Genomic DNA, 24,650 nt, shown 5'->3' with positions numbered 1-24,650 from the left:
CTGTGATATTTCAAACTAAAAGCCACTCTTTTCTTCGTTATCTATCCTCATGCCCTCGGTCACTATGTTTACGCTCTGCACTAAGGCCCTTTTAAAGGGATTTTATAGCTTCCCAAACGATTATATTCAACCTCCCTACTGCCAGCTGATGCATATGCGAAGCTCCTACTTCTGCTCCTATGGGCTGCTCCTCCTATTGTGGAAAGGAAACGATTCGAGAGGTCTGTCGCCTTTCAGTTAAGGTAACAGAAAGCGGAACTAGGCCCGAAATACTCTAAAGCTGTTCAGAGAAGGATTCATCTGTTCAGGATGTCTGAACGAATCTCTGCTGTAATGCAGTCGAACTCGAGTTGAGAAAAAAGCGGCATAGAAACATTTGACAAGAAACAAATTGGCGTATGCCTGTTGCTTGGCATTTCGAATTATTTAATAGTAAAGGCGGCTTTCCACTCACCGATCACAACGTTACTAGTCCGAAAAGGGACCACTGTCAACACAGTCGGTATGGGTTGTAAACCTACAGACCATGCATCCAAAGGGGCGCATTTACTGATATTTAATAGTGCTAGAACGTCGCTCGTTCAAGATGGGACCAAAGACGAAGAAAATGTATGCGGTACTCAGGCAATGTCAATGAGATTTTCATCAAACTAAGTGTTTAGTGCTAGGCTGCATGAACCATTGACGAAGCATCTAATGCGGTAACTAACAAATTGACGACATCATAGGTGATTAAGGGCAAGTGAGATAGGATGAGTTAAGCGCTAGCAAAATACGAACGTGATAGAGAAAGACTTTGGATCGTTTCAGAGCAACAGAAACAGCAGGAAAATAAGGTTATATACTCCTTTGAAAGATTCGCAAAGTACGATTGCCCGTGAAGAGTGCGCCTTCATTGTGTCTGTACTTTTTTCTCCAAACGCTGTTTGACAAACCACGCCTGTTCACTTTCCCCGTTTGCCGTCGTTTTGCGAGATTAATTAGGACGGGCTTAATCTGCTCTCGAACGTTGTGTGCAGTGACGATGGGTATGGACAGTTGCAAAGACAAAAGGCTGGGTGGGATAGAATCGATTTCCTGTGAAGAAAGAAAATAATCTCCCAAAAAGTATTAATCGTCTAGCTAGGAAGAGTTTTTTCAATGGACGACTACAGTTTAGGAAAGGCTGACCCAAAACCCAAGTTCCAGAAAAACCGACAACGTGTCATCTACAATGGGTAGAAGTAGTAGGGACTTAAGTGCTTTTTCGAAGAAACTTCTAGCACTGACATAGCTTTTCCACTCGGCGCGTATGTCTCACTGTACCTACGTAAATGTGCTGTCATTTGGGCTTTACGTCGAAAGTTGGCCGCTTTCGGCTTTATACTGTGATAAGTAACTGCAGTCAGTTTAAGTTAGACCTTAGTAGATGCTTGCAATAAATCTCTTCGTTTCTTTTTGCCTTGCTTTCTCTGTTTGTCACTTACTCCTATACAGGACGATCAAAGGTAAAATAAACCCTATTGTTCTGCTAAAGTCTAAGGCCCAAGCTTTAAATAGTGGTAAGGCCAGAAATGGCTTCAGTACTGGTAGCGATAACTAAACGAAGCATGGTCACTTCTGTCGTCTAGTCTACACAGTTTTTGAATGGAGTTGCAGGTGTTAGCTTTTCCTAACCTCGACGTTTCTGCTGTTCACTTTAGAGGGCTGTTCGCAATAGGCCATGAGGCCCGTTATTCCGCTCTTGTACTCATTGCCTTGCCTTCCAACCTTAAATTTCTCTTTTCCGTTGTCTCGCACGCCTTCGTTCATGTAGCCTCAATGCTAACCCTGTACCAGATTCTGTTAAGACCATGCCGCTAGGCAAAGACAACCCCCCCACGAGGCGACTTACTGTAATGAGAGCTTCAGCTAGCAGTCTGAGTCGGTGCGCATACCTCACCATTAACGGGCCCTCCTTCGCCCCAGTGCTCGGAATAAATTTGTCCCTATGTGTCCTGCAATCTGTCCGTCCCAAAACGGTTGATTCACATTAAAATTTTGCCGCCAGAATCTACCGATTTCTGTCAGAACGTCTAAAAGCGCCCAAGTGGATCGGTCGAATCAACGTCCAGTTGTGCCAATAGTCAGTTATAGTTACTCGTGAATTGGCGAACCAGTATAATTCAGGAACGATATGGAAATACTTCTGCTAACTGCTAAAGCCCAAAGCTGACCAAGTGCATTTCGACGCTTGTATCGAACTAGCGAAATTATGGAACTGGCCAAAATATAGCCGTCGGGCTAATATTATGTGCTATCCTGGGTGTGGCAAATCCCACACGCGTTAACGTAAAAATCTAAAGGTGTTCTCAATTAGGTACAAAACGCAACCATTGTTCGTTGCATTTCCTTAGCGTATTTATTCTATGTTGGTTTTTAGTAAAATTTGGTGAGACGTAAAACAAGTACCTTATGCTTAGCTGTCATTAAGGCTATGTATGGAAAACGGCCGCTTATGTTACAAGTCTCCTTCACTTTATCAAGCAAATCGCCCCTCTACAATCTCCGCCCTTTAATTAGCCTTCGCCGTTTCCAGCACGTCCGTTATCATTCACATCAGCTAGGAAGAGTAAGCGCAGAGCTTACTTAACCGCGTCTACAAACCCTTATAGCCAATTGCTTACACGAATTGATCGTAGCGCAACATCCGCGTTACATCACAATAATGAACTCGAAGGAGATCAATTTTTCGTACCGTGGTTACTACCTCATTTCAGGGTCATTGGAAAGACAAGAAATAATAACAACTGCATAACTTAAAGCGCTCAGGACGTTTACCCGGTCACAGCTAAGTTACTGTAGGCAACTTGATCGAATTATCGCGCACTCTTTTTTAGTTTGCTGGCTGACTGGAATTCCGGCCAAAAGTCGCACGTGCAGACGCTAGAAAGCCAATTAGTGCCACAAAAATATTTAAAGTTTTCATTTTCATGTACAAAAACCCAAAGGTTTCAATTTTATGAACTTATCGCAAGAGAAAGTCCAGCGCCGCACGTCCGATTCAAAAACTTCGAACTAATGAATACCGACGACGGAACCTACAAGATGTGCACTCGTACACGTTTCCTTGCAGGAACCAGCTATAGCACTTGATTCCAATGGCCTTTTATCTGTGACACTAGTATTTAATTATTATATATTTATCTTGTTAATTAGAAACTGCTGTTATCTGTTTACAGCATGTATTTCGACATTCGTTACGTTTAGGTGAAGGAAAGGAGTTTCCCGCGCTAAAAAGGAACAAAATATTGCATATATATTAGTCATATATTAACATATGTGAAAAATCCCACATGGTTTGTATTAGTTACGCGGTAGACTAGAAATAAATTGAATAACGAGGCAAGTTCCGCTGTCCTAGGCGAAATGAAGAGTTTTTTTTATCTTTCCCTATACTGCCAGCAAACAGTATGCCCTAGCTTACCCTGATCCCTTTAAGAAGTTTGTATATAATAATAAGAATTTTTTTAAACTAAATAGACACTTTAATTGGCTTCTGTATTGCACATACGACATACCTCTTTCTAGATATTTTTGTTCTATATATATGTATCTATATTCTGGATATTTAGTGAGTATAATTGTTACCAAAAAACAAACCTGGTCAAAGGATATACCTTGATTTGATGAGGCTAATATAGGCATTGATTTTTTTATTCTCCACGGCATAGGCTATATACACTTATGTGTGCTCCTCAAGATCCCTATAAAAGCATATTTAGTATTATATGAGTCACACATGCTATCTTTTTATCCAATAAGTTGCATAGTCCTATATATATCCTATAAATGAATGTTTGTTCGGTGGCCCCTAGTCGTAGCATTGCTCCATACGGCAATTTTTATGTGTACGTGGGCCCGTATGTATGGAAGAGGGATCTTAATCTAGATTATTTAATGTTCTCGATGAGTGTGTTCGAATTTTAATAGATCAACACTTTGAACTACATCATTACGGAGAGAACTATTTCATCGCATTGTTAAAAAAGGTGGCTTACCCACTTACCCTGGCAAAATGGGAACAGACGCGCGAATCCTCGGCCACAAAAATGTACATACAAACAATCATTGACAAGGGGCGATATGATACATACATACACTACTTCTTAGAGGGTGTTTTAACTATTAAAGGTTTATCTTATTTTATATTGTATATTATTGCACCACTACCTTATATATATATATACATATATATATATATATATATATATATTAGGCGTAAATTTATTCTCCTCTAGGGTAAATTGCTTCTTTTTGTAGTTCTCGTTTGAGTACTATCTACTAACGCTAGCCAGCCTTATTATTCGGGTCTACGCGTGGGTAAAGCATAGTCACTTTAATGTACTTTATCAAAAATAGTTTCATAAACAACAAAGCGAGAGGTATAAACTTACATTATCATTTGAACTGTGAAATTTAGCGTTAGGGTTCAGTACCCAGTGGGTTTTTTTTTTTAATCTGATTTTGAGTGTATCTAACTTGGATTTGTGGTCGGCGTTGCTATGACAGCTATTCATTAACGTTGCTAGGCGAAGAACATCTACAAACCACCGGTGGTCATCCCAGATACTACAGAGTTTTACTTAACCTATCTCGTTTAAAATAGAATTAGGAATCATCGCTCTCTTAATCTATACATATTTATTTTTACTAAAAACATAATTGAGCTACCTTTTTCTTGAAAATATACCTGAGCAACCCGCACCGATTCCCATAATTGTCCGGGTTTCAGCCACGCATGATTCATGTGACGGAGATCGAACCTGCGTCACACATATGCGTGTTAATAACAGATGATCAACTACCTACCTGACTTGATCCTAGATTTCTGGACGGTACGGCAACTACATAAGTCATACGTATTATTAGCACCAGACGGGCAAACACACAGCTTAGTCGAACCCCCGACAGATATCTCCGCCCTTCATATATGTATATGTACATATATTATTGTCGAATCTTTGATAGATGGGAAGATGCCTTAATTGATCGTTGCCCAGAAAGGGAATAGGTGAGTTAGATAATGAGATGAATTTATTCGCTGAATCTGTTATATCGAAATCAATATTTTTATAGACTTACTATACTAAATAAATTATAGATTCTAGTACAAATATAAAAATATGATATATTTTTAACTTAGCTTAGCTCTAATGCGCATCAGATAGGCTTGGCAACATTTTCTATTCCTAAGGGCACATACACGAGTGGGCAAAATATCACTTCAAGAAGTAATGTCCGTCTCCGATATTAAATTGACTACTCGAATGATTACAGACTGCATGATAGGTATTATCTGAGTAAAACTATGATATGAGAGTACTATATATATATATATAAAGCCGAATGTGGTCAGAAAACAAAAATGACAGTTAACGAGGAGTTGGCGCACACTGAAATGAATCCAGATGACAGAAACTACACTCATTGCACAACTTTGCGAACGCCTTCTGGGCACCCTTTGCCTTTTCTGGGCATTTGAGTCGCCATGATATTTGTCTACACGATATAGGTTCATTGTATTTAGTTATGAAACAATTGTAGGATGACATGATGCGAAAAAAAAACGGTGTTTCTTGAAGACATTTTGAACGAGAAACATAGGTGCCTTTGTACTAATGTTATCATTTTTGACTAAGCTACTTTTATCTATCTAAACACACACAGAGAGATGACTATTAATCAAAGACTTATTCGTTGGGTAGGAACTTCAGTGCGATCAGATTGATATATTAGGATTTCTCTTTTAGATCGGGTTCTATTGAAGCTGGTTTACGCTGTATAGTACGACACAGTCTGATGCCTGTGTTGCGGGCCCAACTATCACTCCGAATTTTAGCTTTTAGATTGGTTGGTCATATATTTAGGGCCAAGTGTACGAGGCCTGACTGTAGCACGGATAAGACACGCAAAGGGAGCCGGCGTGGGCCCTTTCAGAAGTTAGTAGCGTTTCAGACGAAACGGTAACGACATTCAAAAAAGGAAACGAAATCGCAAGCAATGTAAGTGGATTATCACACCACTTTAGCTTGGTAACGAGTAATAACGAATAGAGCGGACACCGAGCTTTTTTAGCTCTCAGGCCAGGGACCCCTTTTAGTATTTTGAACTTTGAACAGCAAACGAATCTCTAAGCAAATGGATCGGTCTCTCTCTCTCTCTCTCTCTCGGTTTGCATAAGCTGGCCTTTTTTCAATAAGCTTCTCTTAACATCACTCTGTTCCTGCTTTCAAGTACGTAAACATGTACCTCGTGCTGTCGACAAGAAACTCGGCTCTATTTAGCCATTCTTGTTTTTCCAGATTTACATCGTAATTAAATGTTGGGTTTTTAGTTTTTTTTTTTTTTCACAATTTTACTTTCAACACGTTTTAATAGCATTGTTGAAATTCTTCTGATCGCGCCAATCGATCAAATGACATGCTAATGCGCTTCCGTCTTCATATAAGTTCAACAACTCTATCATTCATACATTGGCTTACTTTACTTAATGGCCTGCATAGTAACACGCTATACATATCGTTTGTTGTAACTATATATTAAAACTGAGCTACCTGAAGAACGCAGCGAATTATTATTACAATTAACAATTAATTTTTCTTGGTAAACCTGTATTATCTTCTCTCATCTTTAGCCGATCTAATAATTCTTTCTTGGCAGAAATAGCCAAATCCGCCACTAAAGAGCCTGTTCGGAACCTTTTTTTTACTGTCAAATGTACAGCTACCTATTTGCAGGTGCAAGGGGAATGCAAATAAGTCTTCCACTCAAATTTGTTCAAAGGGGCTTTAAAATTGTTTGCCATGTGCGGCCTGGCATTGTCGCGAAGAAGGATGACTTTGCCTCATCTATCGGGTCCTTTCTTTAGGATGGCCTCGCTCAATCGATCGACCTGAGCCATAGACAGATTCTTGTTGATCGTCCTATTCGCCTCAAGCATTTCCTAGCCTATAAAACCCTTTCAGTCGTACCAAAGGCAAATCATGGGCTTTCCGGAATAAAGATCTGTTCGAACTTTGGGTTTAGTCGTGAGCTACCTATTCCTTTCTCTGCTTCATACAGATGTAAAGGCACTATTTCCTGTCATCCGTAAAAATTGTATCGTGCACAGCAACAGTCATTCCACTCGTTACTTTTAAGCAGCTATTTAAAAAGCCATCAAAGCTGATTTAATTCATGTTACCCTTAGCCCAACTCTCAAATAGCCGTTTATTAGAAATCTGTTCGAAAGGTCACCCGAAACTATGTTGGAATTCGTTTTCATCTCATTGTTTAATAAGGAAACCGACGCCACTGTCAAGTTCTTCACTTCAAAGTATTCATTTTAAATATAGCAGCATCCGTTGGATTTGTATTAAGCTTGTAGGGATCTAGACTAGCATTACGAAAACCATCAAGAATACAATACTTTCCACAGGAAGAAGATCTTCGATATATTGATGTTGGTCATAGGAAAGCTCTGAGTGAATAATTTGGAAAAAAAAATGCGTTATCGGACGTATCTGAAATTTGCATAAGAAACCGCTAAAAAATTCCCCGGAACAAATTTTCACTCCACCACCATGTGGAGGAAGCATCGACATCTTGGGCTTTCAGCCGTTTTTAAACGTAGGGACACACAAAGCATTTCCAGCGAACTTGTCGAGATCCATCAGCAAAAATAGCTAGAATACCTCGCTTGTTGACGGACCTCTCTCTATGTGGATACTTGACAGCCATTCTAACTAGAAAACTTTTTTGCAAGAAATTGTACCAGCATGTAGTTTACATAAGCCATGTACAATTTTGTTATAGACATATGTTAAAGATTCCGAACAAATACAACCCAAAAAGCAATTTCGAAAATGGATTTCATAGTCGGATAGACACCACCAGCTAAAGAAAGATTTGATTTGAGCTACATGTCGCCAAACATAAAATACAGCTCGATATCAGACCTAAACGCCTCGAGCTTTACGCCCGGTACCGCCATTAAGTATTCCATCAGACGGCCGGCTTCCAGCATTAAACGAAACCTGTTTATGCCCGCATGGGGACCCGATGGCGCACCTACATCTTCAAAGTTATCGTGTATCTCGTTCTAGAATCTGCGGCATCGACTCGTGGTTTCGATATAGTTATTCCATCATAGCAAGTCTACCCTGTTGATTCATTCTATTTGTAACATTAATCTGGGGCAATTATTTTGCTAAACATATTCCGTTTTCTCCTTCGGACGACCTAACGGTCCTGCTGCTACAATGCAGCTGTTTTATCAGCCTATTCTGATATTTAATTCGTGTTGCACCTCACCCCGAATATAAGCTGTCACCCTCACACAGACCTGCGCCTTTTATAGACTCGCGGTAACAGTTCTGCCTAATATATTTGTCACATTAACTCTGTTATCAATGCAACCTGTGTGTAGAAAAAAAAACGTACCTTTTTTCAATGTTAATTATGTTTCGCTGTGCCTTTTAGTTTTTAGTTAGGATGAACAGACCCGTTTATTCGGTGCTACAGCAGCGATTGATTACTGTCGAATGGGTTGCTTTTTTTTTAGAGCGATCCTTTCCTGTATTACAATACGTCGACGTGTTTCATGTGTCCTGTTATGGGACCCATGTACCGTGCACAGCTGTGAAATTGCCAATATACAACCACATATATAAAACCTAACTCACTCATGTAAAATTAACCTCTAGCCGTGCGTACGGTGCCACTTTGAGACAAGATTTAGGTTAAGCTCAGTGCCCTTCTGCAGTTATTTTCCTCCTTCAATTGGAATATGCTGTTGCACTTATACTGTTCTCTCATTCTAATTATAGCAAAAAGTACTAATTTTGCAAACGGGTGCCTAAATGACTTAGATCGTATCAAGCATTTTGTAAGTATTCCACACTTGAAAGCAATGACTTCAGATGGTTGATATGCTGTCATTTATGAAACACCTCGAAATCGGATCACCGATTTCCTGTTGGATCGCTTTTCTTTTCCAGATTTAATATGAAAGATCAGCAATCTCTCGAGATAGATCTTTCACAGGTTCTCAACAACCATCGCAAAAAACGATCGATTTACCCGAATTAACATGGTGCTCTATAGAAAAGAGAAACAAGCTTCTCTGGAAAAGCAATAATCCAATCAGCGCCCCCTATCCAATCTGACCACGTTGAGTGGTCTTTTTTGAATCGGACAAAAACAGACAAAACTTTGTTACTAGTATCCTAGGCTAGATTAGATAGATAGATAGATATGCCTCTCCTAGCTGGACAAACAGTTCATGATTAAAGCATTACAATATTGCCAACAAATTAAGTTCTGTAACGAGATTGTACTCACGCGATAAGAAAGCATTACTCTTCCTATCAGATATGCAATATCAAGACAAACGTCCTAAAGATCTTCTCAACTCGAACACTAGATGTTTTGTTCGCCATTTTGGAAAAAAATAGGTCATGATATTTTCTTCACAGTGGTTGTCAACAGCAACAAGGAGTGGCAAAAAATTATTTGAATATAAAAGGAAAAATAAGACTATGTTTCTATCGTTGTTTTTCTTGTCAAACTTAGACTAGCGTACCATGCGGAAAACTGCTTACCGTAGTATGTTTGAAGCGAACCTTAAGAAGCAATACTACATGAAGCCACTGAATTTCTGTGTTTTAAGGTGTCGAAGGACACTTGTGAAGCCTTTTCATAGAGTAAGTTGTCTTTAATGTTTAGGCTCCACAGCATCGTGAAGAAATACTGACGTACAAGACCTGATTACATGTTCCAACAAATATGTCTCCTGGTTAAGTTGGCAAATCAGCATAATTTATAATCGACACAGCTTATTGGTTTTGATACTAGAGGTCGTTACGAGCGGTTACGTTTTGTTGGCATCTTAAGGCTATCTTATACATTTTGCCCAAGTCTCCAATTTCTCCAGCCTTTCATTTTACTACGTTCTCTCTTACAGACTTATATGCCAATTTCTCGCGTTTTCAAAGGTGCTAATTATCAGGTCCGCTTAGTGAACTAGTGGCTCCAGCGGCAGTTATGAATTTACAATTATCACGATATTAATAATAACAATAAGTGTTATAAGAGCATGTCGCGGTAGGGCTTGGTCGATAGGAGCTAATGATAATTGAAGCAACACAAAATACCTGATAAAAGGGCCGCGCTGAATGGGGCTGGTAAGTTAAATTTCAACAATCTCATAGTGATGGTAAGTTAATGCCGCGGCTGTTGTTCGCAGAACGAGGGAAAGCGCTTTTGCTCTCACTAGTATTTTGTAGCATTGCCAATTCCCCATGCCAGCCACCAGTATCGTCGTTCTTCTTACAGCTTCCATCGTTCTACGGCGCTCGCTCCGTCTTCGGCTTCGTTTTTCTTTCTCTTTCTGCTCAACGCAACGTTCCGTTTCTCGCATCCTTTTTTTTTGTTTCTTTTTTTATAAAGCTTTCTGCTCGTCCGACGAACTAACATGCACCTTTTTCGCGTACAGCCCCTTTCACACATCCGTTCGCGCTTTCTCTGTCTCTCAAGCGACAAACTCCCTAACCCGTAGCAGGGGGTTGGGTCGCGTAAGAGGGGGGCACTGAAGTGCCCTGGGGACCTTTAGCACCGCAATACCGTGTCGTTTCCAGATTTGAACCCTAGGGAGCAAACCGCTGCCTATTCCACAAATTCGACCGATGTACCGACGGTGTTGCGACAGCTGACTGTTTCGTTTGCCCGGAACAGACCACACAGTCCTAGTCCCGAACCCCTCACGATGGCCGCAGTTAACTGATTCTGTTCCTAGTGAACCAACGCTGCCGCAGTGGGGCTATGCCGCGGTCACAGTTTCCCTCATTGTAGTTTAATGCGCATAACGGCAGCAGCCAGGGCAGTGTTGATCGCAAGCTCGCGCTCTGCTCAATAGGTACACACTGAAACAATTTAGATACATAATCACAGTAGCAGCCGTAACAATAACACGATCGGCAGTGCTGGAACGACACTAGCAACACAAGCCTGCCACAGACACTCTGATCAATTGTTATACAGATAAGAAGTTACATAATCGCGTGCGGAAACCCACAAACAAGTACAACACTGTAATCATCAATAAGTGTTTGTGTTACAATAAGCACACACACAGAACTAGCGGCAAATCCTGCTACCAACAAATATATTTGCCACGGAAGCTGATACAAGGGACTAGAAAACAATCCGTTAAGAACGTTGAATTATTTCAAGTTCAGTTAGCAAATTCAGTCATTATCTAAACTTGAGGGCAAAACGGAATTTTTGTTCGAATATTTGTTCTGCAATAAGTTAGTACAATTACTAACAAACAGTATAGATAATAGTTTAAGGCAGTTGATCATACCACACAGTGGCAGTAGAGGTCAGCATCCACCGGGAAGCTACCTTTTCATAAAAAAAAAATTTGAACCCATCCATGTGTTAAAGAAAAATCAAACTTAAAGCTATAAGATAGATAAAAATTTTTCTTTTTCCAATACATTTAGATATACGGGGCACGTTGTGGTCTAGGTTCGAATCCGGGCATGAACACACGGTTCGTATCGTGCTGGAAGCCAGCTGTATGATGGAACGACTAAGTACATACATAAAATTCGAAACATAGAAAGATGTATGGGACATGCTATCAACTAAGGAATTGCAAAGCCAACTCTGTCAGCTTATGAATTCGGACAATATAAAGGTATTAGCACACGGAGCATCAATGGAATATATCAAATAAGCTCATTCCGATTGAGTATTAGTAAATATATAGAGATAAACAAGAGCGTAAGAGAATTAAAATAAAATAAAATAAAATTGCAACTGTCCCTTGTTCTGACGCAATAACAGCAGCGGCGGCGGTGCGGCACGCTGCCACCTAGACCCCTCCCCAATTCTGCTCCGCCGCCGAGGGCTATCTGGTGCTCCTTAGTGAAGCTCAGCCTGCCAAACTGCCTTTATGTCCTGGAAAGTCTTATCTTTACATGAATTTCCTAGCAAATCATAGTTCCTTCTCTCAGGTAATGTTAATGGGGTTTAATCATCTAACCGTGGCATACCGCTCCTGTCCTTCTGACATGAGACCAGTTGTGACATCTCGTGTCATATTGATTACTAGATAGCCGTGGTCAGGCTGCAGAAGATGCATTTTTGTTAGATAACCCGTTTCCCAAGATGATACTTTCTCTTGGGCATCGTTCTTCGTAGATAGGAGGTGTACAACAATATACTGTAGCACCTCTACCACATCATTCTAGTGTTATGATTATCTTATTTATATTGCAAATGATTCCTAGCCAAAAGCAGCGTTACTTTAGCATCAGCATCCAACTTTTTGATTATTCTTCATATGTGATAAAGTCAATCGCGCTTAATCTATTCCTTTTGTTTTGGCAGCTTTATTTACATAATTTATCTAGGCGATTTCTGACTCCTTGGGGCAAACAGTGAGGTTAACTAAGATGAGTATTTGAATACTTCTCACTGACTACTTTTTTTGGTATTACAGGTTACCGATGTGTGATTGCTATAATAAATTAACGAGACAGATGAAGGGGAAGACCTGTTAATACAGACGCTCACACGCACGCCCAGCAATACTGCGAGCGAAATTCAATTACCTAGACATGTGGAAAACATTTCGAAAGAGCATTGTACTATTATGATTTATTCTGTCTGATGAAAGAGATGAAACGCGCGTTGAAAAGATCCGCTTGCGTGCACATCTAGCGAGATCTGTAGATACGTAGCTTTCGTGGTCCCATCTCTGGCATCTAGTCTCCTGGGTGCCCAAATGTATCTAGGGTGAGATAAGTAAACAATCTAGTTTTGTACTATTAATTAAACTAATTAAGGTCTCAAGCAGGCTCTTCTGGTGAAACTAAGCAGAGGCGGACGCGGCCAAAGTCTGCCTCAATATCGCACTAGAGAAATAAAACGATATTTATGCGAACGAAAGGGAGTTTGTGAACGCTCTTCCCTCAAAAGCCGGCTGTGTGTCGTCCCTGGTTATAGCTTAGCCAGATATCCTTGCAATATTGCAGGCTCATTTTTGCAATGAAGCGCAAACTGTGCCTCCGTTAGCACTGATTCCTCGTTTAACACGCACGGAACCATTTGACATTTTTCGAAAGTCTTGACTCCCAGCATTTCGTTCCTGCTGATGGTGGTATGACAGCTTGACCGATTTCTAGTTTCATCCGTGTTATAACGCCATTTCACACGTTCTGCTATAACAAATCAGATTGACTAATGGAAGGTGTTCTACTTGTGGACCTCAACTTGTTCCCTTTATATCTCAGCTAAATTTGCTGTTGCTGCTACATTGGATGCAGTGTACTAATTGCGGAATTTCACTTCGAATTCAACCGAAACACTGAATTCTGCGATATTGCGATGGCAATTAAAATTGATACCTGGATGGCGTACGCCAAAGCTATGGATGACCTTACTTTTTCAATAAGACATTGCAGATAAATTCTAACAGTAGTAAAAGTAAATGGCCTATCTATCACTTAATAGTGTAACTGTCCAGGTTTCTCACTCGGTCTGCTGGTTACAGCAACGGTTAGCCGCGTTCCTTGAGGTCAAAAAAGCACACGTGATATGGGATGAAGAGCTGTTAGTACAGTGCATGCGGTGTAGGAGAGCGGAATGTGGTAGGAAGCGTGCAAAAGGCCTTCCCATCAGGATGTCATGGTAATTGCTTTCCAGCTGTCCACTGTAGCTGCCAATGGTGAAGGCAGCTGGCAGGCGGCAGTCTTGCTTCCGTTGATTTGGCGTTTCTTCGCGGAACAGCGCCGCCTACCTTCTTAGCCTTCGTGGCTAGCTTCATTCAGCCTCGCCATGCTCCTGCACGTTAAGATCGCCGTAGTTCTGTCGATTAGTTCCCTCTATTACGTAGTCACTAAAGACGTCGTCTAGGCCTAACGAAAGAGTGCAAAAAGCGTAGACTGCGCGGAAAACAGGTAACAGTACGCCCAGAGGCTCTTTCGCCCGAAGGGAAAAACGAACAAAACTACGTAAGGAAGAAGGCGATTGAGGACGGCATTCGGATCATCTGCAAATTGTCTGGATAGACAGAAATCGATATCGTAGAACAACGTTATATAATACACGTGTTCAGTAATAAAGTTATGCTAAAATGGGAGCAGATTGCATGAAGTAAAGGCCAAAGCGAACTAGTAACACAGTGTATATATATATATATATATGAAAGCAAAGTGATTTAGATCACATCAACGAGTACACTTAGACCGACGAGAAAGCTCCACTAGAGAAAACTCGAAACAAGAGACCCTATTGAATTACTGACAGCCGCTTGTATTGGGCATGTGTATGCCATGCAGCAAGTTAACATCGTGCAGGCTCCAGCGAGCAGACACAGTTTTCAGTCACCGGCAATTGAGCATCGTATAATTGAATAATGGACAATATACTCGGTGCAAGAAGATTAATAGTAGTAACCTTGAGGTGCGCCCACACTCAGTCTTGTATATTTGGGTTCGTGAGGGATCTCTATCGAAATATCTTTTATACGTTGACGACTGCTGAAAACTTCGGAAAATGTTAGTATGTTCAACCAGGAGCATACATATATGTCCGGCAAGCTGTAGCAGTCGTCGCCGGGCTATTTCATAATGCCGTTGCTTTATATTTCGATTTAACTTTTTTTGCCATAGGGCAAATGAGCCCATGGAACCGTTATCCAATGAACACCCTGTCTTCGACCATTAAAGCTCATATGACCTCGTAAGCGGATCATAGTAATATTGTACCCAACACAGCAGACGTTTCGACGACAGTGAGCTAAGACAGTCTAATTCAGTAGCCCTGGCATCTGCCGTTACCTTTTGATAGCTAGCTTCAAAAAAGGCGATACTAGCGCATCCAGTACTTCCCCTGGGGAATAGATATGACGAATATTCAACCCCTTAACCTCAAAGCAGACGTCTACACACCTTACTGAAAAGGCATATCGTTGTTCGCCTGCCTTATCTAACAACTAATATCGTCGATAAGCGAACGATGCTGCTAGGCGTTAGCAGGTCGAGGCACTGGGTGGCATGTCCACCCCTAAAAAGCATGCCTAAAGTCAGCTCAGATTTACTATGATCTCTGATTCATTCAATCACATGACTCAACATTTTATTACTACAAGAAATCGACAGACTCAACATACTCTCTGTTCATCAACAAGTCAGCACTATAGCAATGATGTCTCACTGCTATTGTTGACTGTGTTCTATTTTTAATACGTATGCGAGTCACAGATAAATCAACTGAAAATCACAGCTGCCAGGAACAATACGTTGAAAGCTGAAGCAAAAACACATGAATGTATTGTTGGCTCTAATAGCTATATTTATTATGCTAGTTAACTGACAGTACAACAAATTCACTCGATGAAAAAGTCTTCGTCGTTTTTTTCTTTGAGGAACGATGACCCGTTAACAGTCAGAGTTAGAACTCGACAGGAGTACGATAGCTTTCAGAGACTTAGCAGTAAGTGATCAAAATACCGATGTGAGACTGCGTAAAGCGACACTGCTAGACTGTGACAGTCGACATTTTAGTTCAGACTTTCAAAATGTATTTATGTATTGGCAGTGTAGACGACGACTTCTTGCTGGTCACTTGGGAAACCAACTGGACGCAACGCACCCCGGGTGCGACGGAGCTTGTCATTTACGAGCATTCCTGACTTCCGACCATTGCCCTATGTTTCTTGGTTAGAGCGGCGGGAAGGGGCAGAATAGGTAGTTCGGAAAGAGTTACTAAGAAGGCCGGGAAGCCATATAAGGCAGTAGCAGTAGTACGGATGGCCTGTCAGCCACACGTTATGGCCGCCCCGCACTAAAGGGTGCTTATTACGTAATACACAGTTAACAAGCTGGCAATTTCTGCCTGCTAAGAAGTCAGTAAATGGCGCGCCGTTCGAGCAATGCTAAGTATATATGGGTACGAAGTTACCGATATACGTGTATATACCTAAAAATAGTGGTCCACGCAACAGGCCAGTGTAAAACACTGCTTGAAGCGCACCGTAATCGCTCACATGCCAAAACAAGCGGGTCACCATTTTGCGCTCTGAGGAGATATCTTTAGTTTAGATAAATAGCTCCGCAGTGATTTCTTTCACAGTGCGTTTTCTGTCTTCAGCTTCTTCCGTTCGCCAGCTTCATTCTTCTCATCGTCTGAGATTAAAAAATTGTCGGCAATCTGTTTATATATCTTCAAATATACATTGTGAAGATTATCTAATAAGATGCGTTTTTAAGAACAGTCGGCCCTTTACGAGCTCATTACCCAGCTGCGTTGTAGTACGAAACATATGTCCTGCGAGGTCCAAACAAGCGATGGCGTTCTCGTTCACTAATGCTTGATTTGCTCATCCGGTTGACTAGGAACTGCGCGAATCGTGATGCATATATCTCTACGCCCCTTCCGTCTGACTGCACATCGATATGGATCGAATACATCTAGGTGTTGGCCTAGGCGTATCTACTGCTGTGATGAGACGTCACACGTAATCTATGGGCGAACTATTGGCATCAGGAGCAATAATTACAGTAATGCGAATAATTTCGATAATTAGAGAAGATTCTTTTGGTGTTTTTACTTCTTTCATACAAAAAAAAAAAAAAAAAAAAAAAGCTCAAAAACTTATAGCCAATCGACAGTGACCAGGTCTGATTGTTGATTCATGGAGAGTTGTATATGCTGATTTATCTCTACGTACTGTTAGATGGAAGCCGCCATTCGAAAAGGGGCTCGTGAGCCACCTGTGTGCAGTATTGATCAACAAAATATAGCTAACAACGAGCATAAATGTCTTTGGCTTGTGTATCAAACACGATAAACTTATACTGTAATGATAAATAGTCAATCGATATAGATAAAAGGTCCTGTTTAGTTGCAGACGATGCGGAATTGCTTTGTGTCACTACATAGTTCTGAACCAGCATTGTGAATTTATACCGGCTGAGTATATATCAAATTATTTTGTTTGTAAGCAACATTTTTTTTGAATGGTCGAATTTAATTTTACCTTTTTATACTACTTACAAGAAGCACTTGGAAAAATCCGTGTTTATACGTCGGGCTTACACTGTTCGTATACTATGCGCGTTGTATGGGGGCAATTCAGTCGTGCAGAATGCCTTCGATGCCGTTATCTACACCGACATTTGTTTCGTACGAACTTCATCATTTTGTTAGACTGTCGAGGTCGACACGATGATCAAGCGGAAGCGTACATGTGTTTGTCTTAGTTGAATGATTATTATAGTAGAGGCATGCCATATACGTAGAAGTGTTTGTACAAGCTATCGTGCGTTCAGCGGAGGCCAATGCTGTATGGATGTATCACAAATGGAATATTCCACAACACAAAATGCCGAATTGTGAAAGAAGTTAACAAAGAAAGGGGAAGAAAAAAACAGCCGATTACATGATACGACAAGCTGGCGTGCGAGCACACATAATCGCAAGTTTATCCGCGCCCCGTTCCCGCCTGGTAAGCGTAATATACTGAAATAGCTGCTAGATTTTTTCATTACTAGGTCCTTCCGAGTCAGACGTTCGAAATATCTCCTGTAGCACACGGTCGCCTTTGGATCTAGCATGAAGCTGTGTTTTTCCATTTCCAACTAAATTCAGGAGTTTTTCTTCCTGCCTTTTTGTTTGTTTAGCCGTAGCAGTTGTGGCGTCCTGTACGTACTGACTGTAATGTATGCATCATCCGAAAACCATCTGAGGGCTTGCAACGCAGCTGGCGACCAAACGCGTATTGTTATGGCAGCTGGAGTGAAGTCAAGTCGAACAGTAAACCATTTACCGTCACAATTTACGGCGTATCATTCGCACATTGCGCACGTATATACCTGGAATGAAGCACATATCCACATATATAAAGAGCTGTTACGCGCGTTTTTGTCTCAAGTTTGCTGACATTTACTTATTAGATTTTTTTTGGAAATTAAAATTGCATTTGTTACATACAGCAGACAAATAACTTTCTATCATATGTTTGAACAGCACCAAAGACCTAGTGCTCATTCCTTCACTTAAAGCTCAAGGGCACAGAACTCGACTTTCAATGTTTATACGTTTATGACGGCGTACGTAGAGATGCCGCAGGTTGGTGATAAGCATTGCGGCTCGTGAGTCGGCGGAAGAGACTGCGCGCATTTCAGTAACTTTTGCTTATACGAACAATCCAATAGCGCTGTAGATGTTCGTTTAGAAAGAGGCGCTCTGCTCTGTTGTCATTGGCGCGTATTGGTCCATTAATCTAAATGTAGCGTCCTTGCGTTACAACGATAGGCAACATTTCGTATGAACTACATCTTTAGGATCCTAACTCGACCCCCTGTTAGGCCTGTGCTATACGGTAACACGTATGGGAGAACGTATTATTGATACAGTTTCAGATCTCTAGGAAAAACGTCTAGCGAACACCGATACAAGACAAATCTATATCTCACCACTTGGAACGTGTTCGTTTACTATTACACAGCGAATACGTAAAACGATGCTATATTGCTAGGTTTCCTGATCAGACACCTACTACACAATACAAATCATCATTTTTATATAGTACTCTTTAAAACCAATCTTTATAATCAGCTTACCAATTAGTTTTCGTTTTCTTGTCTTATTTATGATTAGGCTACGCTAGATGGACGTTCTTGTTGAGCCTTGATAAATAGTTGTTGCCTTTTCATAATGGTCAAATCGCTATCGTGGGTCACTTTCATTTCATCCATGCGGCTTTGCTTCCCTTTAAGCAGTGGTTTTCGATAACATAATTTTTGCTCTAAGGAAACTATCACTAACTCGTTAGTCTAACTCGTTTTTGTACGCATGCTAAAAGACGAACTATAGCAATTGATTATTCACCATTGGGGATGCTGATTAATCAAGTGCTCGTACAATTTGCTCGTATCAAACTAGAAATGTAGGACCAGCGTAAATAATCGCTGTATAGCTGAGTAGCATCGTCTTTCACCGCTGCTGCCACCTACGTACTTCCTGCCAGCCATCCTGATAAGAACGAGAATATCTTATGCCCGATGCTTTCAAGGTATGGGGATGATAGTAAAATGGCTCAAGCCTGGCTCGAAGGTGACTAGCAAAAAGTGATCGGGACAAAAAAAGACGTCAGAATCGTTGATCAAGACGGACGGCCGAGCAGTGTTTAATCAGTCCGCCTTGCCTCACTGTTTCCTCGACATCTTGTATCTGCTTCTAGCTTGTCTTATCCTTGGGTGCCTGCTATGAATCTTTTTTTCGTACTCCAAGTACCGTCGTGTACGGGAATGGCATTTTGCTACCTTATAGCTAGCTGGTTTCCACTTTCGATGTCGGCCCGTGTGTTCGAATACTAATCTCCGAATTATTATTACTACTAAGATAACACTGCCCTGAGAGAGGCAACAAAGTAAGGGCAACTAGTGGATTGAGAAAACATTTCCCTCGACGCCGTTGAAGGAGTGGCTACGGTGGAACAGTTACTCAACGGCATTTCGTCCATTGTTCATCGATAGCGATGCATAAATAGATTTCTTTTTGATTAGTAAAAGAAAACGTTACCATGCACCAGACGTTATACGAGCTTAGTTCAGTGAGCGAGATCAGTTCCGATGTACGCGCTGCATGCGTACATTGAGCACGAAGACAAGTGCCTGACATAGTTTATTCGCTTCGTATATTTCCGGTACAGTGCCCAGTTGGGTGGAAATGTTCGCCTCTTTTCTCGCGCGAACCGTCATGTGCACTGCCGATGCATAAGCGTGTGACCATGTACATAGATGCGTGTGAAAGTAAAAAAGAATTTAGAATAGTTCAACGGATTGGGACAATAAGCGATGTTCCGACTCGAGGGGATATCTAACAGACAAAGAAGTGCCGACTTCATGAAGTCGCGCATCTCTCGTACTCTTCGTTCTTTTTTCTTCGGCCTCACATACCTGTTAGAAAAACGTAAGCGTACAGCAGCTGTCATGAGGCCTTATCGGTCGTTCTCTCGCTATCTTAAGCAGCAGGACGTGCCGGGAAAAGGAGCCGGGCACAATAGGAAGCGAACGAATAAGCTAGCTATTCAGCCAGTCAATTCGACTAGCGATAATGCAGCTGCCGTTACTACCTCTACTACTATGCGCCGTTGGCACTGGCAACAGGAGCAGCGGTAGTAGAGCGAACTAGCTGTATAGTCCATGCAGTGGGCTATAAGTGGAGTCAAACTTGAAATTTGCAACTTAAATCCCTTCTCAGCCAATCCGACAACCTCCTTTTTTCTCATGCTAAAGCATTATAACCTCTGAATCTGCAAAGCCGTGGCTCAAGTTCTTTATATAAAATCCAAATCCCTGCTGTTGGCGACGCTTCAGTAGCACTGGACCCCAATATTTCCCGTAGTCTACTTCTACTACTTTTTCCTCTTCATTGTCACAGCCAAATCAGAACTTCTTCATTTCCTTCTAAATCTTCTTGCCTAGCGTATACGCCTCTTTACTGTAGACACATGCTCCGCAGTTTTGTATTTTTCTGCTGTAAACGTCTCTAATTGTACGTCTGTTTACGTCATCCGTTCAATGGAGAGGATCCATGCCTGTAGATACACTTACACGACCGAAGAAATAGGCTATGATGCATCGCATGAAACTTTACCGCAAAATGAAGACGTTCTGGTAGGTTACAAGCAGAGTAACATATTTGTCTGCTAATCTTAGGGACACGTTATCGAATCCGGACAGAAGCAGACAGACTATTCGTTTCGTACCGGAAGCCAGCCGTCTGATGGAATGCTTTACGGTGACACCAGACGCAAAACTTATAACATAGAGATTACAAGCAGATTGACACGTTTTGACTAATTTACTTAGGTGAAGGTAAAACCCACAGCAAATATGATTATATCACTACAAACAAAGACTGACATAAAAAGCCAAGTCTAATTAAGCACCCATAACCCGACTGATTTTCTAACCAGTTCGGTAACGCAATTGTGCACGATGTCCAGGGTTTATCACGGATGATATTTAGCAACAAGAAACGGTAGCTGACGTTGTTTACAATGCCCATATTTTGTTACTTTATGTTAATAAACACTAAAAAAGATAATAGCGGCGATTTGAGGGTTTTAACGAAGGCCATTGGCCGCTACGAGCTGGTAGCCAGTTTTGTCTTTACGACGAGGCAAGTGGATAGCTGGCGCAAACACTTAGGCTTGGTCTTCGCGTTGTACAATGTACATGTATATCAGCACCGAATCCTGTAAGTGTGTGAAAGACCCCATTATACAGTTCCTCTTATCAGATCATTTCGTGAATGAAGCGCAGCTTTAATATTTTAATGGATATGAAGTTTGTCGCTTTCTATTTAAGAGACACTGTGCTCCTAAAACACAAAGCAAATAGTCCTGCAATTATACTAGAGCCCACAATGAATCTTGAGCCGTTCATTTTGAAGTTTAATAAATGCGCTCTTGTGCTTTTAAGTTAAGCTCGATGAAAATTCGAAACATCGAACTTCGAATGCTCTGTTATGAAGCAGAGATGCACGTATCAGGCATCAACTAAGCAGTAGCAGGCGTAAAACGAAGGTGGACGCTCTAGACAGCTGCATGTATAAGTGATATGTACATATTAGTAAGTATTAACTGTATGCATGTACTTCGTCGTCGAATTCATTTGAAGTCTAGTTGTAATGCAAAAGGTTTTTGTAAATAGATGTTTGCCTCTTGAAATTTTGCCGCTACTCGAGGGAAAGCAACGATAGCTAAAGGGCCATTATTGCTACAATCGAATCTTTCGTCAATAAAATCAGATCAAAAGAGGCTCAGCTTATATGGCAAAAAGTCCCGTCGACATTCAGAACAGAGCTTCATCGCTAACATATTTATACGCCTTTCGTTCTAATGTTTCACCTCGCAGATGCTGTGGCCTATACTGTTTCAAAAATTCGTGCGGTTCTTGAGTGTGTACCTAGGTAGATTTTATGAATCAGTTTCTCTAGTTGTGTGGATCTACAAGATTTACAACTTTAGTTGAAGGATTTAGTACAGGAGATCTCAGTCGAAAGATGTTTCTTTACTTGAGAGCGCCCTTCCTAGACAACGACGCGATGAAATCGATAATTAAATATGATCTTTTGATTAACGCTCCCACTATGACCCGGGCGCAGGGTGTATTAGATGCCACACTAATGGAAAATTACTTGCATCCAACGGGAAAGCCTGAAAATTTTAAGTGATTTTCTAATTCGTTGACTGATAGGTCGAATGTGCGCTCTTGTCGCTATTGGCCTTTCGCTGGGGCAGCTGAAAAGAAAGGCAGTGAAAACTTCTTCGCTGTACCCATAATATATTACGTCGAAGATCAATTGGCGGGCATTTTGGTTTATGTAAAAATGTGACACACATAATCGCCTTATATAAACGAACACATGAGAAAGATTGTTAACAGCAGCTGTACTATTTTTAATCAATTTCTGAGATCAAAACCAATGCTGGCTAGCCATGATTTTGATTTCATAGACCTTTTCGGATGACTTTAACCTGTTCCGGTTAGAGATTGTACTATTGAGTATAACTGAGTAGAGCATTCTTCATCAGGAGGACTTGAGGCCTAAAGGTAGCTCTAACGATGCTTTTGGCCGAGCTGTAGACGATATAGTTAAGGCGCAAAATACAATATTTTTCATACGAAAATTCACCAGAGAACAGCATACGATTTTTATGGTATCGGAACTACTTTCTACAAAAATAGACAAAAAGTTAAGCAAAAACAACAATATCACTCTTTTTTGTTTCCGTTTTTTTATTCGAATATAATAACCTAATATATAGCACCTAACCATCTATTAGTAGGTCATTTTTATTCTGTATGCTTCATAAGAACTACTGCGCCAAGGCTCGAATATGTATTTCAATATATATTGGACTCCCCAGAGCCGCAGCAAACATCTATTAAGCTCCGCCAGTAATTGTAATTTATGTGTCACATGTCTTATAAGAATTACACGCTTAAGATCGTTTGAATTTTAATATAATTGTAAGTGGGAAAAATACCGCAGCAATCCTGTCACATTTGCTTTATCGCATTCAATCAAACCAAAAATCGACAGGTAGCTCGGTATCCAACAACGCTGCCGGGCGAGAACAAAGGCTCAGTACAGTTTCGTACGGATTTTTTAGAAGAAGCTTTTTTTTTTTTTTTTTTTTTAAGAAGACCATTTTTCTTCAGTTATCGTTGAGTGCTTTAAGGATGAGCTCATTGTTCGTAGTTCGGCATCGACCCCGCTCGAATCATTAGTTCAAAGCGGCTCTGGCCCACGAGTTTACCGTGTGCACTTTATTTAGGCAGTCACGAACAACGTTGAGGTTTACCCCTTATTAGTCTGTTAGAACAGTGAGGTATTGGGTGTATGAATCATACTTTAGTTGTGACGTGTTTCCTTTTAGGAGATTAATGTGTAAATCCCGTTAACGGATACGAGGCCCCAGTTCTGGGTCTTTGCTACAGCAGAGCGAAGCTTTACCCAACGTTTTCTCTTGCAGTAATACTATTATTATAAATGAATACCTTGTACTAATTTTGGCCCAGCATCGCTATCTAAAAGGACTATCTCAATTTCAGAGGAGACTTATAGTTAACTATTATTGAGCATAACTCTTAAAATTAGGTTCGTAAAGCAATTTTTGTTCAGGAATTTTGAACGCCTTCGACGAGAACATCGCAGGTAATTTATATGTGTTTATACTTGCCAGTATAGGAGAACAGACATATGAATGTTCACAGTCGGTATGAGCAGAACATCCGACATAGTCTGCTCAAATACTATTCATTATATCATTATTGCTCTTTCACCTGTAGGACGGTACGCCAGACAATGTTTTGAAAACTGACAACAAATGGACTATTAAAAAGTCAATGTTTGCGTTGGTAGGGGTTACCATGATCAATAGTTATCAGGAGCGATTCTCTAGCAATTCGAAATGATGCAACCAGGAGCGTATGGTGGCCATTGGTCAAAATTGGAGAAACGCAAATCGCAGAGAAAGAAAAAAAAATAGCTCATGTGCCTGACTCGATTCTGGTTTCTCCCGCCTTTTTACCTCCCTCCCTATGCTTCTCCTACTCACATGAGCTTATCGAAGTGTTGCCGTTGTCCTTGTGGTTCCAACTGAGTCCCTTGCTGTACTGCTCCGCGGCATACTCGGTCCTCGTCCAATTTACTCACTCCATTTCTGTGCGCTGCAACCTTTATAGTGGTTCTTTTCTAACAAATGCTCACGATCTTTTATGGTTGGTATAGCACGACGAGCTACAAAACACCGTAGGAGTAGAACGGGGAGGCTAGTGGGACCGTTTTGTTTTTTTTGTTGTTGTTCTTCTTTGTCTTCTCGTTCTCTTGGCAGCGGTAAATGCCCGTCTTTCAAAGCGTGAACGCGGAGGGATCGCTACGTATCACAGCTGTGCACCTTGACATGAAAGATTTTTCTTTTTCGGTTTTCGATTGTCCTCTCACATGTCCCGCAGTTTCATGGGTAAAAAACGTCTAGTTTGTAGGCTATACGACGTAACTATTATATGGTTCAAGTAGATGCATATACTGGGCGGATGGAACTGCGACCACTGCAG

General features: G+C 41.0%; 2 protein-coding genes across 7 annotated transcripts in view; one reads left to right on the top strand and one right to left on the bottom strand.

The window, feature by feature from the left end:
- LOC111248824 (uncharacterized) overlaps positions 1-24,650 on the top strand; it is a 145,405-nt gene that overhangs the window by 87,247 nt on the left and 33,508 nt on the right. The gene's annotated exons all lie outside the window — the stretch shown is intronic.
- The window catches only part of LOC147756140 (uncharacterized), a 44,172-nt gene continuing 34,863 nt past the window's right edge, over positions 15,342-24,650 (bottom strand). Inside the window, exons 1-2 of one of the 2 annotated variants that reach the window (XR_015327044.1) lie at positions 18,007-18,136; positions 15,342-17,888 (exon numbers count right to left, since the gene is read on the bottom strand). The gene's annotated coding sequence lies outside the window, so the exon portion shown is untranslated. Of the gene's footprint in view, positions 17,889-18,006; positions 18,137-24,650 lie in introns of those variants that run through there. The other variant, XR_015327040.1, reaches the window with a different exon arrangement.

The sequence above is a fragment of the Varroa destructor genome, unplaced genomic scaffold (assembly GCF_002443255.2).
Source record: "Varroa destructor unplaced genomic scaffold, Vdes_3.0 BEIS01000004.1, whole genome shotgun sequence".
Classification (NCBI taxonomy): Eukaryota; Metazoa; Arthropoda; class Arachnida; order Mesostigmata; family Varroidae; genus Varroa; species Varroa destructor.
The sequence above is the reverse complement of the archived record's forward strand: the minus strand, read 5'-3'. Positions and strand labels throughout refer to the sequence as shown.